Raw genomic sequence first — 10,457 nt, forward strand, 5'->3', positions numbered from 1 at the left:
GACAGATAGAAAGATAGATAGACAGATAGACAGACAGATAGATAGATAGATAGAGAGGCAGATAGACAGACAGAACTCTATCACTGCAACCCATCGATAACACCCGAAACGACGGTAGCTTCAGCGGTCATCAATTATTCTGACGTCCCAGTAATTGGTTCCAGGAACAGTACTCGTCCACATCAGAGTGGTGCGCATAATTAATGGACATTTAGGCCTGTACAGATGTACAAGAATAAATGCCATCGGCAGAAATATAAATCGTGGGGTACTGAGGATTATAGGACTCATATAATGATATTATTCACTATAGGAATTATTTTCAAAGAACTAAAAAAAAAAATGGTGAGAATGAATATAAGGATTTTTTTTTTTGCGGTGTTAGTATGAAAAATATAATATAAACTTTCGTGCTATGATATTAAAAGGAATATTTGCTTGTCAAGGACTAGGCATTATTAAGGTTCTTTGCAGCGTGCCCTCGGCCCCCTAGATGCAACCCCTTTCATTCCTTTTACTGTACCTCCATTCATATTATCTTTCTTCCATCTCGCTATCCACCCTCCCTTAAATAAATCTAGTGCAACTGCGAGGTTTTCCTCCTGTTACACCTTCCAGACCTACCTCCTCTCAATTTCCTTTCCAGCGCTGAATGACCTCATAGGTCCCAGTGCTTGGCCTTTGGTCTAAACTCTATATGCAATTCAGCCCTGTAACAAATTCGTTCCAAGTGGTGGGTGCCATCACGAAAACGAGCTGAAATGTTGCAACGCTGAAATGCTAGTCTCCAAAGCAAAGCAAGTCGCATGGAATTAATGTAATACACAGCCATTCTGGAACGTCACATTCTGGCTGGAATGTTTGACTCTCTAAAACGAAAAACATTTCTTTTATTGAGCTGGAAATAACGTGATCAAGGATCGCTTTCGTGGAAACAGAAATACACGGATGGGAAAAATGGTATGGTTTCACTGGAATGCTTACATCACTCATTGGCTTTCGAATTTAGCGCCAGTTCATCCTATTGTTCAATAAATAATTTGAGAATTTCTCAGTATTACATCACACACAGGCTTTCGATTTCAGTGTCTGTTTAACCCATTTTCAAACAAATGTTTTGAGGATTCTGAACGTGAAGCAGGCGAGATTTCCAAAGAAAGCATAAACCAAGTGTATTTCAATAGAATGTTTTGTAATTTAGTTGTAGAGAAACACAAAACAGGGAGTTACAAGGTTTTAATAAAAGTCCCGTTCTGGCAAACAGTTATGGAAAAGTTATACCAAGGCGTTGTTGAAAATCATACTGTTGACTAATATCATTTATTATTGTTCAGCTTCAGACTTTCGAGTCAATTCCGCGGCCGGCTGATGGAAGTTAGAGGAATGTATTTCTGGTGATGAAATTCACTATAATGTGGTTTCGGATTTAAGCTGTAGGTCCGTTGCTAAGTAACCAATTGGTTCTTAGCCACGTAAAATGGGTCTAATCCTCAGGCCCAGCCCTAGGAGAGCTGTTAATCAGCTCTGTGGTCTGGTAAAACTAAGGTATACTTACTTATTATTCAGGTTTGATCAATAATGGAACTGAACATAGAATTTAGGTCAAAGGCCAAGCGCTGGGACCTACGAAGTCATTCAGCGCTGAAACGGAAAATGACAGTAAAGGTTTGAAAGGTGGAACAGATGGAAAGCCTCATTAGGAGAGTGTGGAAAGCGAGATGGAAGAAAGAGAATATGAACAGAGGTACAGTAAAAGGAATGAAAGGGGTTGCAGCTAGTGGCCTAAGGCACGCTGCAAAGAACCTTACGTAATGCCTACAGTGCACCGCACGAGGAGCACTGACTGCACTACTCCCCTACGGAGTTGATCAATAACGATTATATTTTGGTTTTAAAATCCAGACTAAATCGTTTCTCTCTTTCTGTCCTGATTTTAATTAAGATAATAAACTTAATTTCACTCTCGCCAGACATGAATGCAACAGTACCTCACCTGAACTACGACGATGAAAAATATCAATAATAAAGAAAAAGCAATTGTTTCTTTTTCAACATTTGGCCAATTCTTTCAAGATACAGTGATGGAGAGCTTACTGGAATCTAACTTTTTCGTAGGACTTTTATCAATACAATGGATTAACAACTGCAGGTGATTACATTATTATTATTATTATTATTATTATTATTATTATTATTATTATTATTATTATTATTATTATTATTATTCAGAAGATGAACCCTATTCATTTGGAACATGCACACAGGGGCCATTGACTTAAAAATCAAGCGTCCAAAGAATATCGTGCTCATTTGAAAGAAGCTACAAAAGGTAATAGGGAATACAGAAGAAGGAATCAGTTACTGAAAAAGTAAAAGAAAATAAATTAATAAATTAATAAACAAATAGATAAAAATGCCAGTAAATTAATATAATTATTTAAAAAAAATATATGACCGCAACCTGCTTAAAGTTATAAAAAAAAATTGAGAAAGAAATAATAAAGCATTTAGATGTATGAATGATAATAAAAAGTACGCAATTTCAGCGCTGACAGTCCTCCCCCCCCCCATCCCCCACCCACAAACGAATAACACCTTCGGTTGGGGTGCTCATTCATGTGCAAACATTTCCCAAAGGGAGTGAATGGAATCTAAAGCGAGAGAGAAAATATAACAACGAGGAAGCAGGACGAAACGAAAAGCTAAATAAATCCTTCCCCACAAGGCGACGCACGGGAGCCGACGCTGCTTTTGTGCAAGCGCTTTCAAACAGCAAACCATCATTTGCATGTTCTTGTCTTCTTCCCGCGCGATGGCAATGGCGCCGATTCACCTCGAATAAACGGAGCTGTTTTGGTCTCTAATTCCTCTGCGAGTTTCCTGAAACGCTCCAATCAGCCTGAGATTATCATACGGCGGCGGAATCTCGCGCAACGGTTCCGCCAAAAGAATTCTGGGAAGGATTTGTGTGGAATGTTCTCGTTTGTGCGGGAAGTCTCGAGTGTTTGTCTTCGTTCCGAATAGAAGTTTGGTCTAGGAATAGAAGGCAATAAAGATTTTTGACCCAAGGCCGAGCGCTGAGACCTATGAGGTCATTCAGTAACAGGAATTTGATCTAGGAATGGAATATAGAATTTTGGCCCAAGGCCGAGCGCTAGACCTATGAGGTCATTCAGTAACAGGAATTTGATCTAGGAATGGAATGGAATATAGAATTTTGGCCCTAGGCCGAGCGCTGAGACCTATGAGGTCATTCAGTAACAGGAATTTGATCTAGGAATGGAATATAGAATTTTGGCCCAAGGCCGAGCGCTAGACCTATGAGGTCATTCAGTAACAGGAATATGAAATAGGAATGGAATGGAATATAGATTTTTGACCCAAGGCCGAGCGCTGGGGCCTATGAGGTCATTCAGTAACAGGAATTTGATCTAGGAATGGAATATAGAATTTTGGCCCGAGGCCAAGCGCTAGACCTATGAGGTCATTCAGCGTTGAAAACTGATAGTCGAAAGGTTTAAAAGTTGTAACAAGCGGAAAACCTTGAGCAGTTGCACTACTGAAACCATTGCTAGGAGTGGATGGAGTAAGATGGGAGAGAGAGAATATGAATGGAGGCACAGTAAAAGGAACGAAAGGGGTTGCAGCTAGGGGCCGAAGGGACGATGCAAAGAACCTTGAATACTGCCTACAGTGCACCACATGAGGTGCACTGACGGCACTAACCCCTGCCGGGGAAATTTGATCTAGATTTTCTTCGAGTATAAAAAGCCATCAAAATACAGCATCAAAAAAAAAAAAAAAAAAAGTACGACGACGCAAACTCTGACGCGATGCAGCTAAAGGGATATGGTCGTAATACCCAGCGGGATGAATTTTAGATTAAATTACATATTGTACTTTTATAAATGGCATTGTCACGGCCTATTTCGTCACTATAGTACTATGAATATGGCGGAATTTTATATATATATATATATATATATATATATATATATATATATATATATATATATATATATATATATATATATATATATATATGTGTGTGTGTATGTATATATGTGTGTGTGTGTATGTATATGTATACATTTAAAAACAGCCCTCTTTGGTTTCGTTATTTTTTCCGAATCGAAAATTGAGGAAAATTTTCTTAAGTGTGAAGAATAATCATTATTAATTCAGCTTCCAAAAAAAAAAAAAGCCAGGGCGATGCAAATTTTGAAACTAAAAAGCTAAGGTTTTATTGTAATATTACCCACATTGATAAATTTCAGTTCAAGTGTTGCTAAAATGAAGACGGAGATTCAAAACAGAAAATGCTATGACCCGTGTTCCTTAATCGAGATAAACACATCAAGAGCGAAGACAGTTAATAATAATAATAATAATAATAATAATAATAATAATAATAATAATAATAATAATAATATAATAATAATAATAAAAATAAGTAAATAAGTAAATAAGAAGAATTCATATTTTGACCAAACGACCAATGAAAATTCTTGTTAAAGAAATTTTTCCTGAAAAATTTCTCCCATTATTTTAACCAAGTAGTTATTCTAGCAGGGTCCTTGAAAGTGTGCACATACACTGAAATATAATTACGACACTTCTTCATTAAAAAAAAAAATGACAGAAAGTCAAATGGAGGTAACATAAAATATTATTTTTCCCGAGAGTGCGTCTCTACTAAAATATGGAGGTGCCGAGAAGAAAATATTGAATTTCGAATTGAAGAAATATCAAGGGCAATTTCTGTCTCCTAAAAAGATGCAAGTTACGAGGGGAAAAACCATTATTTGATTTCAATTTGATTTTGGCGTGACACATCAATTTTCTACAGGTCTATTCAATTAATTTCTAAATTTTACTGGTTATATCTTTTTCAGGAAATGATTTCTCATTATATTTTGTGAATAATATTAAGATTAATCTCAAAGGGAAAATGAAATTCTTGTGTGGTAAAAGGTTGGGATTCCAGGTATTTACAAGTCTCTAATTAGTTGATGCCAACAGATAAATTTAGGTATTTATATAAATTAATTGATGTCAACAGAAAAATTTAGATATTTATATAGTCTTCCTTCTCAGTTCATTTGCCTAATAATATCAAAACAGGTTTAGAATTTTGGCCCGATATTAGGACGATAATAATAGAAGGTATCAAAACAGAAAGCTTTAGAATTTTGATTCGATATTAAGAAGATAAGAATAGACGACGTCTGATACAGCGAAAACTCCTAATTGAAATATGTTTTTTTTCACATTCTTATCAATGAATGAACATTTTCCGCTAATTATATACATATATAGAAAATAAAACACCTACCACCATTTAGCATAAATATAGCAAACTATACTGGGACCTGCCATTCAATCGATATAGTCTAATCAACAGGTATGACGCAATCATCTAAGAAATGATTGTCCTCTCTCTCTCTCTCTCTCTCTCTCTCTCTCTCTCTCTCTCTCTCTCTTATTGTTGGGCAGAACTAGATTATAACAGCTAATCTAAATCGATAACATCAGTGCATGCTAAAAACAAAAATTACTTAATCTATTACGCTTGTTGGCGTTAATATCAAATCGTCATTCAGAATAAACTCAATTACTTCACAAAATTACAAAATATCTATTGTTTCGTGACGCCATTCAAAAACGGGTCGTTATTAAGCAAACTTTAAAAGTTATTCAGTTTTTTTTGTTCGAGGTATAGAAAAAACAATTACACTAAGTCACGTGTCGGGACAGGACGACGCGAGAATTTATTCATAATTCTGCAAACATGCAGAATTTTATCCAATACATCTTATCTATTAAAAATTAGGCAAGTGCTATTTCTACAAAACATCAAAGACGGCATCAGAACATCAGCAACATACTCTGATACGAGTAAAGGATAATAAGATGTTTAACCGAGATTTGTAGCGGAATGGAATGGAATGTAGAATTTAGGCCAAAGGCCAAGCACTGCGACCTATGAGGTCATTCAGCGCTGAAAGGGAAATTAAGAGTAGAAAGGCTTGGAAGGTGGAACAGGAAGAAAACCTCAAAGCAGTTGCACTATGCAACAAGTGTTAAGGAGAGGGTGGATACCAAGATGGAAGAGAGAATATGAATGGAGGTACAGTAAATGGAATGAAAGGGGATGCAGCTAGCGGTAAGATTAGTAATGCCTACAGTGCACCGCGTGAGATGCACTGACGGCACTACGGAGAGAAATTTATAACGTTTTCTTGCACTTTGTGTTTATGGAATCTATTTACACTACCTGAAAGTCATGATCTTTTAGAATAACTTATTTAAGCTGATCTAAATATCATAATTTCAAAATGAAATATGATCAGTGAACGCTGTTAAAAAATTCATTTAAGTTTCCACATAACCAAACTTTCAAAAGATCTTTCTACATTTCAAAGATACCTAATACAAATGTCATTCAAAAGTTGAGTGTATCTTAGTTTAACCAGGCCACCTGAGCTGGTTAACAGCTCTCCTAGGGCTGGCCCGAAGGATTAGAATTATTTTACGTGGCTAAGAACCAACTGGTTACCTAGCAACGGGACCTACAGCTTATTGTGGAACCCGAACCACATTATGACGAGAAATGAATTTCTAGCACAAGAAATAAATTCCTCTAATTCTTCACTGGCCGCTCGGAGAGTCGACCGCTGGGCCAACAGCGTGCTAGCCGAAAGCTCTACCCACCCCGCCAATGAAGAACTTGAATGTAATTTAGATAGCAACAGAGAGGATATAAGAGTTGCACAATAAGTAGAGGGACTTTTTTCAGTCATTAATGGAGATACCTAGTACAAACGTTCTAAAGAAATTCCACAATAAATACTCGGAATGAAGAGATTCCAGAAATGAAATGAGAGAGAAATTCTGTATTATCGGGTTTTCAGATCATTCCCACTGGGGAAAAAAATTTGCAGTTTGGTCTTTGCAATTCAAGGCTTTCCTTTGATGCAATTCAGGTTACTAAATCTACATAATTACTGAAAACTGAATTCAATGCAAATGGGAAACCTCCAGTTTCAGGTCAGAAAACGATGCGTTTAATTTTTTGTCCACTAAGCGCTGGTAATTCAGGTTTAGAAAATTTGTCTACCAAAGATGGAGCATTCTCTATAGAGAATTGGATATTTTAAGATGATAGATACACTCTCGTACTTCAGTTGGGTTTGTGTTAAGACATACGAACGAAACATACACACTCACACACACACATATACATACATATACACATACATATATATATATATATATATATATATATATATATATATATATATATATATATATATATATATATATATATATATATATATATATATATGTGTGTGTGTGTGTGTTTATTTAAAGAATTTACATAGCTTCCACTTAATCTGATCTCTATCAGCTGTAAAAATCTTCTATTTTATGGTTATGACAACAAAGCGCTTACTTTGTGAACTTTCTATCAATACATAGAGACAATTAGTGGCATAAAATTTCTTTCTCATCCTTATTCTTATTACGTATTCATAAAAAGAGCAAAAAACTAGGCTTGAATGCTATACAGACTATCTTTGGGCGAAAGAAATCGCATATTTTTATAGATTTTAACATTAAATTAAGCTGGAATTGTTCCAGCGCGGGTTCTTGCTCTTAGAACAACCTGTCAAGTCGGGCAAAGGAAAAGCATTATTGAGACTTTCACAACATTTCAGGAATAAGCATTCTCTCTCTCTCTCTCTCTCTCTCCTTTCCATTTTCTCTCTTCTCTCTCTTTCTCCCTCTTCCTCTCTCTCTCTCTCTCCTTCCATTTCTCTCTCTCTCTCTCCCCCCTTCCATCTATCTGTCTGTCTGTCTGTCTGTCTCTCCTCCTTCCATTTCTCTCTCACTCTATCTCTCTCTCTCTCTCTCTCTCCCCTTCCATTTTCTCTCTCTCTCTCTCTCTCTCTCTCTCTCTCTCTCTCTCTCTCTCTCTCTCTCTCTCTCTCTCTCCTTCCATTTTCTCTCTCTCTCTTCCATTTCTCTCTCTCTCTCTCTCTCTCTCTCTCTCTCTCTCTCTCTCTCTCTCTCTCTCTCTCTCTCTCTCTTCCATTTCTCTCTCTCTCTCTCTCTCTCTCTCTCTCTCTCTTCCATTTCTCTCTCTCTCTCTTTCCTTTCATTTCTCTCTCTCTTTCCCCTTCCATCTCTTTCTCTCTTTCTCTCTCCCCCTTCCATCTCTTTGTCTCTCTCTCTCCCCTTCCATATTTCTCTCTCTCTCTCTCTTTCCCCTTCCATATTTCTCTCTCTCTCTCTCTCCCCCCTTCCATATTTTCTCTCTCTCTCTCTCTCTCTCTCTCTCTCTCTCCCCCTTCCATATTTCTCTCTCTCTCTCTCCCTTCCATTTCTCTCTCTCTCTCTCTCTCTCTCTCTCTCTCTCTCTCTCTCTCTCTCTCCCCCTTCCAATTCTCTCTCTCTTATCAAAAGAAGCAATTGCAGCAATCTTTGCCATTAGACAGACTGCATAATATAATACGGAGGAGACAAGCTTCTTTTGTGTGGCGTACAAACTTCATGTTCTGCGTGAAACAGGAAGAGGGGAAAGGAAAAAACTTTTATAATCACAAAGTTGGGTCGATGGTCGTTTTTTTTTGCAGGGAAAAAAACCACGACGCCGCAACAAACTTTTACTTTTTCAAGATAGTCTGTTTGTCTCTTTTACCGAGTTTTTATTTTTTATTTTCTTTTTATTTGTAATTTTTTTTTTGGTGATTGCGTCACCAAAGTTGCTGTTAAATCTTGCCATGACGCCTGATAAGTTCATTTAATTCTTTATGTATCTTTTTAATTCATAAACGCACAAAGACAAACTTTCACATCTTTATAAAAAAAAATGTATTAATAAATTCTTTAGCCTCCTAGCAACTAAACAGTTTCCATTTCGTAAATCAAAGGCATCTTTATTTTTTTTTTTTTTTAAATTCTATTGGGATTCACGATTCGAATCTGACGTCCTAAAACGAATAGCTTTCAAAGTACAATAAAAACCCAGGTTAATCTAATTTTGCCCACCTATCAATTTTTTGGCTGAATTTATGACTGCTGGCTCTTGCAGAAACTGACTGTAGCTCAAATAACATTGCAGATCTTTGCCATTATTCCGATTAGTTTTCTCTGATAGGTTATTCGACAGTTTTATTTCCTGTTCCTTCATATTTATTCATTTGTTTATTTATCACCTTTCTTCTCTCTCTCTCTCTCTCTCTCTCTCTCTCTCTCTCTCTCTCTCTCTCTCTGCAGGTTGATCATCCTTTGGAACCCTCTTGGGTTTAGAGTCAATTGACTTTGTCCGTGAGATTTTTCAGCTTAAGATTTAAAGAAATATAAAGAAATATTTAACAGCACGGGCAGGTTCCCTAACATATGATTACAATCCTATCTTGAAATCACACACACACACATCTCTTACTTCTTAGCACTTTCCATCTTCGGGAGGATGTCTGAAGTAGGAATTATCCTACTGGCTAATGTTATATAGGATGGGGATGTTATCCTCGCCGTGTTCCTTTCGCCTGGGATTCGAACCCTCTCTTATTAGTCAGGCGAATACTGCAGCCGGATTCTGGCCAAGAACTGATACATAAGAATGGATAATGTATATTTATGAATAATGAATCATAGATAAAACAGTTCCTTCTCTATAGTGAATCCTAGATAAAATAATTTTTTCTCTATAGTGAATCCTAGAAAAAAAGTTCCTTCTCTATAGTGAATCCTAGATAAACAGTTCCTTTTCTATAATGAATCGTGGACAGAATAGCGCCTTCTCTATAATGAATCCTAGATAAAATAATTCCTTCTCTATAATGAATCCTAGATAAAATAGTTCCTTCTCTGCAATGAATCCTAGATAAAATAGTTCCTGCTCTATAGTGAATCCTAGATAAAATAATTCCTTCTCTATAAAGAATCCTAGATAAAATAACTCCTCCATTATGAACCCTAAATAAAATAGTTCCTTCTCTGTACTGAATCCTAGATAAATTAGCTACTTCTCTATAGTGAATCCTAGATAAAATAGTTACTTCTCTATAAAGAAGTCTGGATAAAACAGTTCATTCTCTATAATGAATCCTAGATAAAGCAGTTCCTTCTCTATAGTGAATCCTAGGTAAAATAGCTCCTTCTCTATAATGAATCCTAGGTAAAATAGTTCCTTCTCTAAGTGAATCCTCGATAAACATTTTTCTCTGCAGTTTAACTTAGATAAAATAATCATCTAGCTAGGCAAGAAAAAAAAGCGAAATTACCCTATTTCTCAAAAAAACGTAAACACGGCTCATCTTCCATAATAATAACAAATGAGAAGTTGGTGATATATGCGCCCCTTGCTTTTAATAATTTGTCTTCCTAAATTCCCTTCCTCTAACTACTCCCGTCTTCAAGATTAGAGGGATTCCGACTCGAGCTCTCGT

The sequence above is a fragment of the Macrobrachium rosenbergii genome, chromosome 41, assembly GCF_040412425.1.
Source record: "Macrobrachium rosenbergii isolate ZJJX-2024 chromosome 41, ASM4041242v1, whole genome shotgun sequence".
Taxonomy (NCBI): domain Eukaryota; kingdom Metazoa; phylum Arthropoda; class Malacostraca; order Decapoda; family Palaemonidae; genus Macrobrachium; species Macrobrachium rosenbergii.